The 9319-nt window shown below is 44.4% G+C and overlaps 1 long non-coding RNA gene across 1 annotated transcript; it reads left to right on the forward strand.

Annotated features, from left to right (window-relative positions):
- Positions 1-919: 919 nt before the first annotated feature.
- On the forward strand, positions 920-9058 carry LOC139622435 (uncharacterized). The gene is made up of 4 exons (XR_011691256.1): positions 920-1194; positions 1781-2008; positions 7948-8801; positions 8970-9058. It is a non-coding gene; the product is annotated as an uncharacterized lncRNA (long non-coding RNA).
- Positions 9059-9319: the final 261 nt, after the last annotated feature.

Below are 9319 nucleotides of genomic sequence, written 5' to 3' on the forward strand. Positions count from 1 at the left end.
CAGTGTGTTTGTTAAAATCTATGTCTCTCCAGATCCCTTGGCCAGGGCCTGAATTAGAAAGTCCACGGCTGCAGCCCCAGACCTGCCTCCCTGGTTGCTTACCACTACAGTGTTTTCTGCATCTACAACAGCAGTGGTGATGTTGAGGTCTGCTGTAGAACAGCGGGAAGGAGGAGATATACCCCGAGGCGCAGTCAAGGGAATATGGTTCCTGACTATGGAAACAGAAACACAGCCAATGTTACATATACCTACAGTAACTACAATAAAAACTCAGACAGATAAAACAGATCCCAGACAACATGTCATAATATATTTTTTTTTCTAAAATCCAAAAAGTCCAACAGTACACATCAGTAGCCGTATTTCAACTTTAGTGTCCATTCTCTCTGAGCTGCTGTCTTTTTAAAAACTGTATTATCGGGAAGATCATTTCTTATTAGGCTACAGCAGTTAATTTCACTGCAGACTAATTAGAGCCATTTCACATTATTAACAAGCATTATTGTTGATAAGGGCCAAAGAGGTCTGCAGAGAGCCTTATATTGTCCAGGCTGTTACTTGGCATACAGTTATGTCCATGTGGGTGAGTAATTCCAGCTCCCTTGCAATGTCTCCTTGACAACTAACAATAATATACCTCCTCTTAGCAACAAAAGAAACCATGCACAACATTTGTACATGCAGAGAACACCAACATGTGTGTGCATTAGCAGACACATACACACATGTGGCTGTGCTCCCGCATACATAATGGGCCCCTTGCATGCATAAGCATGTGTGCATCACCATCAATTTGCGTACAAATGCACACAAGCAATACACAAACACAATTTCTGTCCCCCTTCATCCAATCAGCAACCAGATCATGTTCACTGCAGTCTGGAGACGGCAGACTGCATGTAAGTTTTTTGCCCAGGAAGAGAGACTGGACCAGGGGGAACACCTTAACAGGTAGCCCTGGGGTGCTTACCAGAGTTCGGGCAGCCAGGGGGAGAGAGTGGCTCTGGGAAGCCGTACCACCACTATCCTCTCTGTCCACTGATTATGAAGCAGGTCCCAGACGGGTGCCTTTAGGAACCCCCCAGGCTACTCACAGCCTCCCTCTCCTCTGTTACAGGATCTGTCGCTGGGGGATTCGACTGAAGTGTGAAGAGGGGTGTATGTGGGAGACGTGCCGCAGATTCTAAACAGGTACGTGCTGATTTCATTGGTTGTCTCTCTGTTAAGTTTGGTTCTGGTTACAAAATTTGATGGATACAAAAAAAAGTCACAGTGCTCATTGTCAGCACTGAATTGATTTCAGATCAGTTCGATTTGACTTGTGTATTCCCCAGGTAACTCAGCGAGTCTCAGTTATTGAAAAAGTCAGACTGCAAACCAAAACTGTCCTGCTTTGTATGAGCTACAAGAGCTGAGAGGAAAAGGTCTCAACACTTGGGCTCAACTATAACCCTGTCTTGAGTTATGATGACGTCCCAAGTTTGCAAAAGCCCTCTGGCTTCAACTATCTCTGACATGGTGTGCGTGTGCATGTGTGTGTTTGTGTGTGTGTAAAACTCCTTCCAAAGTCCAAAAAAAGAAGGAAAAAAAATCATAACTAATGAGCCCATTTAGCGCCCAGCACCTGACTTTGGCCCGTGATCTCCGGGAGACATTAGAGGCAATTTGCCATCGACTTCAGGGCTCGTGTCCCAAACGTTATCAATGAGCTTGTCAGGTAGAGACCTAACCTCCCTTTGTTTCCTCCTCCACCCCCCTCTCTGCTCTGGTCCCCCAGCCTGCTCCCCGGGCCCCCGAAGAGGAACCAGCGGCATGATGTCACACACCTGTTTGGCTGGAGGCTGCGGCCCGGCGATGCTTGCAGCCGTGGGTGTCGCGTTGGCACCCCTCGCTCCCCCCTTGTCGCTGCCTGCTACGCCCCGTGGATGTGTCAAAATGGCAGATGATGGTTGGGGTGTGTGCAGCTGCTTGGGAAGAGGAGTGCCAAGGGCGCTCATTTCCTGCGGTGAGTTTTAATTTGCTCTACTCACGTCTTCTGAAGAACCCTACCCCCCCCAACACACACACACACACACACACACACACAGACACATTCATCTACTCTTATAAACACAGATCTTACCTCACCATACAGACACTTGCAATAAACACACGCACTGTATACAAATCTGCTACCACCTAAGGGGGCAAAAACCCCACATGCCCGAATAGAGGTGAGTGCAGGGAGGATGGTGCCAGACTTTAGTTTTGGAGCCACACTTTTCTTGAAACTTGAATAAAACTCCAACCAAACAAAAATGTGCACTCAAATGATCTAACTGGTGCATGTACAAATCACTTCTCAGAAGTGTTCAGCTGGGTAAAAAGAGACAAGTCACAAAACCTGCTGATAGAATATGCGGCTAGCAGTGCTACAGTATGCGAGGGGTCTATGTCTCTTGACATCTGCTATGCAGTTGTCACTGGTAACTTAAATCCCCATTGATCAGACAGCTAGAGTGAATTTGTGTTGCTGTTTTTTTTCTAACTCCCACTTTGCGAACAAACCCATTTTCACACGGGGCACACACATATACCTGACAGTTACACCCAAACAAGCCTTGCTGTTTACTCGAGAACAAACACATAGACGCCAACCAGCAAATCTATTCTCAATACACACATCACCCCAGACGTAAAGAGATTCAATTTTCGCCTACCGGGAGTGTTTCCATTTTTTTACGCAACAATTTTTTTCTTTCTCTCCTGTGTCAAGACAGCTGCCTTTGATGTTAGCATCTAATATACAGGGCTAAAAAACTATAGTTTGCTGTGAGCTGACAGATAAAACAGTGCAAGACGCCATTACCCTGCAAAGCGGAATAATGAGGAGACCTGAACACACAGAAGACAGGAGCCCAGTTGAATTACCGTGGTCTCTCATCCAAGGTGGGAGCTTTTTGACAGCTTTCCAGGCAGCACAACACATTACCATACTGACGCTGCTCTGTAGTGCCAAAGAAAAGCTTTGATGAAAACATAACTGGGAAACTGGGAAATCTTTATATGTGTGTGAGTACGTTTGTGTGTGTGTGTGTGTGTGACTGCGTGTGCATGCACGTGTGTGCCTCTGAACGTGCCCACACGCAACATGCATGTGTGTATGTGTGTGTGTGTGTGTCTTCATTGAGTGTGTTTGTGCATGTCTGCGAGTGTGTGTGTGTGTGTGTGTGTAACAACAAAGACAGGACAACAATGGGAAACCAAGCAGTGTCAAGCTGCAACTTTATGTTCTCTAATTACTAAGTGGATACTGTATTCTTGAGTGTGCTCCTATTGGCTGAGATACAAGGGCTTATTTTTTGATTTATATTCATGTTGATGATTCAGTCGAATTATCAAAGTATCGAACCCAACTGACAATATGTCTAAAAGAAATTCTTCAAGTGGAGAGTAATGCTGCCAAATTTATTCTGCCATTTCATTAATGTGGTTAGCTAGTTAGTTATCCATATTCTAACGGAGTAGGCTTGATGTTAGATCTTTGGCAAGGACACCCTGTACTGAGTTTTGGCACGGTACTGTGCCGCAGTATGCTGCTGACTCTGGGTCTTAACGACAGGCTAAACGAAGCGGGCGTTACGGCCCCCTGGATAGGTCATTACTCGTCCGTGGCCAAGAGCTAAACTGGAGCAGGGCTTTTTAAAGAGGGGAGCAGGTGTGTTTCACCATAGGGGCTGGAGCCAGCCCAAGACCAAACAGCCTTAACGGTCTTTATCTCCTTCATAATGAGGCCACGCTCTCCACACACCCGAACTCTGCCCACATGGGCTAATGCTGGAGGTATGGAGACCCAACCCTCCCCCCGGTTAAATGGTGACACTTTCAAAATGACCCATGCCCCAAGCAATGGAGGAACAGTGGCATGTCATGAATGTCTATAGACACAAATTGGCAGGGAGCTATGCCATTTAATGTGTGTTTCTTCAGAATTTCACCCAGTTAATTATCGAAAAGTGGGCTCTAAAATAGAATAAAATACCTTTGAGTATACAATTGATGTTGTTAACCTTTTCTTGTTTAATGGTAAAATGTTTAAATAACTCACTGGTGCACTGGATAAGGGTTCCTCGGCATGTGTGCATGTGTGTGTGTGTGTGTGTGTGTGTGTGGGAGGTTTGGTATGTGTTTAAATGTGTGAGTGGCTGTGTACGTGAGTGTGTCTGAGTGGTATTGTCCCTCTCCTCTTTCACCTGTCTGAGTAGGTTCTCTAGTACGGTCCCTGCGCTCCCCGCAGTCTTCTCAGTCCTGTCAACCGAGTTGAACTTGATCAACATCAAACGGCATAGCATTCAAAAGTATTAGTGTTCTCTGTTGATGGGCTCTCTTGCTATCACAAATCAGTCCCCAAGCTACTTCATTATTTATCTCTAATTCATCAGTGTTGTCTCCTCGCACACGGGCAGTAATGCACACACATATACTGAATGTGAACACACACACACAGGACACACATTGCACATCAGCACATTAATCTCTGCTTACCTTCAACAGAGCTTTTGTTTTTGTGATATTTCATGTCATCACAGTTTAGCTAAAAAATAAAAAAGCTGTGTTTTTTTTCCTCTGGTTTTTTTTTCTTTTTTTTAATATTACCTTTTCCCCAGGTCAGCGCAATGGAAAAATAATCCTGTGGAGGGATTAAGCTCATACTTGTACTTTCAAAATGCTGATTATTGCGTGGACCCGACAGGCCCTGTGTTTTTCTCCGAGCATTCTGGGGATGTGAGTCCGAAAGTAGCCCCATGGTGCCGTGACCCCTGACCTAGCGTGGGCGATCCCACCAGATGTGGAGTGTGTGCTGGGACAGTGGCGAGGGGCAGCTCGGTCTCACGCGGGGAGGCCCTGTCTCCCCAAACTGCCACAGAGAGCATGGCCAGAGGGGTTCTGTCAGCACCGTTATCAATCATACTCCCTCCCTGTCTCTCTCTCTCTCTCTTTCTCTCCCACTTTTCCTTTCTCTCACTCTCTCTTTCACACTGTTTCCTTTTTGCACTGTCTCTCACTTCGCCTCTTTCAGCCTGTTCTACTCTCTGCTTTTGTTTTTCTCTCACTTTTTCTTTCTGCTCTCTCATGTATCCTCTTTTCCACTTAGACTACCGTGCTCTTGCGTTTTCAGTCACATACTGTACACACACCTTCAGCACTCCCCCCCTCACGTATACACACTTTAACCTTCCTAGTGTGACTTTTTTTTCTCTCTTTTACTCTCTAATCTGTTTCACCACTGCCTTCCTTCAGTCTTAGCGCACACTTTTTGTCTAAAAATGTTTTTACTTGTCCTTTAGATTGACAAAGCAGATGCTCTGGAAGGACATGATACGTTATTCCAACAGGAATACATAGACGGTGATTTATCATACCCAGGGAATCTGATTAAAGTGAAGAGGAAATGGAGAAGTGGACAAAAGAGCATATAAAAAGGACAAAAATCGGCATCAGCAAAAAATATATAGAGGGCACCCAGAGGAAACATTCATAAGGATTAAATCTGAAAATAACCTTTTTTTTTTTTTTTTAGTGTGTGCGTGTATGCGTGTGTGTGTGTGTGTGTGTGTGTGTGTGTGTGTGTGTGTGTGTGAATAGTGATACAGTGTAATGGGAGATGGAGGCAGGGGTCATGGTTTGAGGAATAGATGCCAGTTGTCCCTGCCATCCGGTGTGAGGTGTTCTCTGACACATGGCACTTTGAAGGCCCCAGTCCCTCCTATCGCTGCGATCCTTTACATCTGCAATCAGGGCAAATGGGTTACAGCCAGCACAACAGACAACAACTAAATAAACAACATACCTGGGGTGGATCCCCTCCAATTCCGGACTGCCAGTCTGGCTTTGGTGCATTTTTAAAACATCACTAGGTAATTGAACTCGAACGTTCACACTGACACATTTGCATGGGGTAAAGGGGGGTTGGTGTAAGCAATGGAGCAGCTGGTACGCACCAGTACGACTCCGGCTCAACCAGTCCTTCTGACTTCATATGTAGCACTTAATTGGTTCCCAAGGCAAGAATGAAATATTTAGCTCGCACGTCCTTTAAAATGCGATTGATTTTGATCTGACAGCTGTGCCTGTCCCGCGCGAGGGAGTGAGAGAGAGAGAGAGAGAGGAGAGGGTGAGAGCTGTCTGGGCTCGTTGCCTGAGAATAGCGCGACAACACCCACTCAACCGCACACAAACACCAGTATATGGCCACTGAATGTAAAGGATCACTCATGGATGCCATATGCTTTCAACTAAAGCCTCCTTTTAAACCCCCCTATTTAACCTCTAAGATAGAACAAGCTTTGAGCTTTGGACGATCATGAGTCAAAGTTGTTTTCATCTCTGCAAGTTCAAAGCACAGATACACAGTTTCTAGTGTGCATGTGCAATCTCATACACACGCAACAGAAGCGTCATTTAATTTCCTGTTTAAATGTCAAAATTATCAGGTGTAATATAACATGTAAAACTAAAACTAAAAAAAAAGAAATGTTAATTTTAAATAGCACTTAAAAACTTCAATGGACTTGATCACACTCAGCAGGAACCTTGTCTATGTAGTTTCAGAGTCTTCTCAAAAGTAATGCTCCAGCCAAAGTGAGGCAGATATCCAATCAAATTGGATTAATGTCACTAATTATATGACAGAAATGAGCAGTGCAAGGCAATGGTGTGGTCACGCCATAACATGATAGAAATGCATTAAATGGGAACCTGCACGGGATCCATGGCAGGGAACCTCCCCTCTGTCAAATTGACTAAGCTGCAAATTACGTACAAACGGATATATCCTTTATATAACGGCAGTGATTTTCTCCACTTTATCCTACCTGTCAAGCTCAGAACATCACAGGCTAATTCTTTATTAAGTGAAAGGGCATCGGGGACCAGATGATCCAATTTAAGTACATTGGGCAGAATAGAAGACTAATTAAAACCCATATTTTTACATTATTAATTTTGGAACTTCACTTTTAATGAATGTGAAATGACAGGCCTTCCATTTATACACACATACTCTTTGGGCTGCTCAACAAGGGAATAAGAGTTACGGGTATACTGCAGGGGCTAAGAAGAATTTTTAAGCATCCATGACAGGCTTAATATCAAAGTTTATACAAAGGTGTGCATAGCTAACTTCTGCATCGTAAACACGACTCCTAATTGAGTGTATAGGTTTCGAGCCTTCGGTTTATTTGGGGCTGCTGTGAGGCTTGAGACAAAAAGTAATCAGGACGTCTGTTGCCGGGGGTGCAACCTTGTCATTTAGCCCTCATTCTTCCTCTCAGTACCTGGAGAAAGAGAGAGAGATGGGAGAGAGAGAGAGAGAGAGAGAGAGAGAGAGAAAGAGAGAGGCACCTACATGCAGTTTAATAATGTGCCCCATTTCCAGTCACCTCTGCTCAAAACCACTTCGCTTTTTTAGCAACGTCACCCTTAATTGTCCATCATGCCCTCTAATCAGACCATGACCCCGTTTTAGTGCTAACTTTAATTATCTTAGTGACTAGGAATGAAAAAGCTGCTTCCAACTCAGGCTTTCTGCTTGGTCTCTATTAGAATGATGGTTAAATGTCAAAGGCATCCTGTCCGAAACACAAGCATTAAAATGAAATATGCATATATTACGTGTTGGGAAATAACTAAAATGAATGAGAAGTTACTGTCTGGAAAAGAACTCTATGGAAAATGGGAGAGGTGGGTCTTGTGTTTACCCTTCATAAAAACAATTCTCTCTGTTCACTTTTCGTTCCCCACAGGCTAACGCATCCTCACATCCACAAATAGGCGCAAGTCAAAGGGCAGCGAGTTTGTAAAATTGAGTCAAATATACAAAACAGCAATATTTAATGGCTTTTCTTTTTTCACACCAAGTGACCCCTGCATGGAAACCGATCTTTTTTTTTCCTCCGGTTTCAGGAAACTCTTGGAAGGCAAAAGCAACATCCTGAGTTGGTGAGGAGACAGGAGAGGTGCTGACATGCCGACAGGCAGGGGATCCTGGGAAAAGCCACAGACAGGAAGAGCCTGACTGACTTTGACCCCCGAGGTCAAGGCTGGGGGCTCGGCAACTGAAAGATGTTTCCAAGCCACACTCAGACTATCATAGAGTTTTACAGGAAATAGCTTAGAAATACTGTATGCTGTGAAATGTGGGAGATCTTTTTATTGCTTGCTCTTTTGTTTTGCTCTCTGTGACATAAAATGCATTTTAGCTCTGAGCTATATTTGACTTATTTGTTTGAGGGTTACTATATGTAATTGAGTTGAGCTCAAGTCCATTTCTCATCTCTATAATGTGGAAAACAGTATTTTTTCAGTCTGTGGATGTGCCGTGACTAATAGAATTATAGATGATGGGAAATGTGGAGATTTGTGTGACAGAGTTTAGACTGGGACAAAAGCACTGTGTTACTCTAGTGCTCCAATTTCTGACATGTGTTTTGAATAGAGTGAAGTTTCCTACTTTTTTAGGCTTTATGTGGTGGGTCACCAAAGGCCCTTTACTGTTAAACCAAATTGGGTGAGAGAAGATTGTCCTCTCCCCAGTACCGCAGAAGGACCCATAAATCAAGGCATCCATCGTTTGTCACACCTCTGTCTCCCAGCTCGTGGCTCAGGCCCACCTCGGTCCAACTCTGAGTTTTAACGGCACAAATGTATCCATCAACCATGCCGAGTGGCCGCCAGCCGCCAAGCCGCCTCAGCGATCGATGGGTGCGATGTACCCTCCCTCTCGGCCTGTGTGCAGCTCACTCTCTGCGTGGGAAGGGGTAAGAGGAACCTCATTTTAGCTGGTTTTAGCCTCGGGCCACTACTGTGATTTTACCCCATGCTCCTGGCCTGACGTCATTAAAGATGCATGATGATGGATACCATGAAGTCAACCTCTCCAAGGGGGTTTTGAGGTAGAAAAAAAAAAAACCTTGCTTGTTTTTCAGATCACACTAAGAATAAATCAAGACTGTTTAAATGTAGAGGTTGCAACTGGATGCATGTGACTAATCTTTCAATGCACATCAGAAGAGCGGGTATTCAGGTATTTAATGGTGAGGAGACACGTTTTGACCAGTTGGTGGTGCTCCTGTCACAGTGAATTCACAAGCCTGGCTCTCTGTGATTCAGATAAATACACTCTTGGCTGTTTCCAAACTGGGCTGGAGAAACAGAAGACAATGATGCAAATTTAGATTTCATATCAAGACATGCTTGAGAAATTGTTTCTTTTTCTCCTACTTTGCAATAGAAATGTGAATTTGCTGTTACTAATTTTAGATTCTTTCACTCCCAC

The sequence above is a fragment of the Trachinotus anak genome, unplaced genomic scaffold (assembly GCF_046630095.1).
Source record: "Trachinotus anak isolate AG129_WGS33_773 ecotype Australia unplaced genomic scaffold, CSIRO_AGI_Tana_v1 ptg000007l, whole genome shotgun sequence".
Lineage (NCBI taxonomy): Eukaryota > Metazoa > Chordata > Actinopteri > Carangiformes > Carangidae > Trachinotus > Trachinotus anak.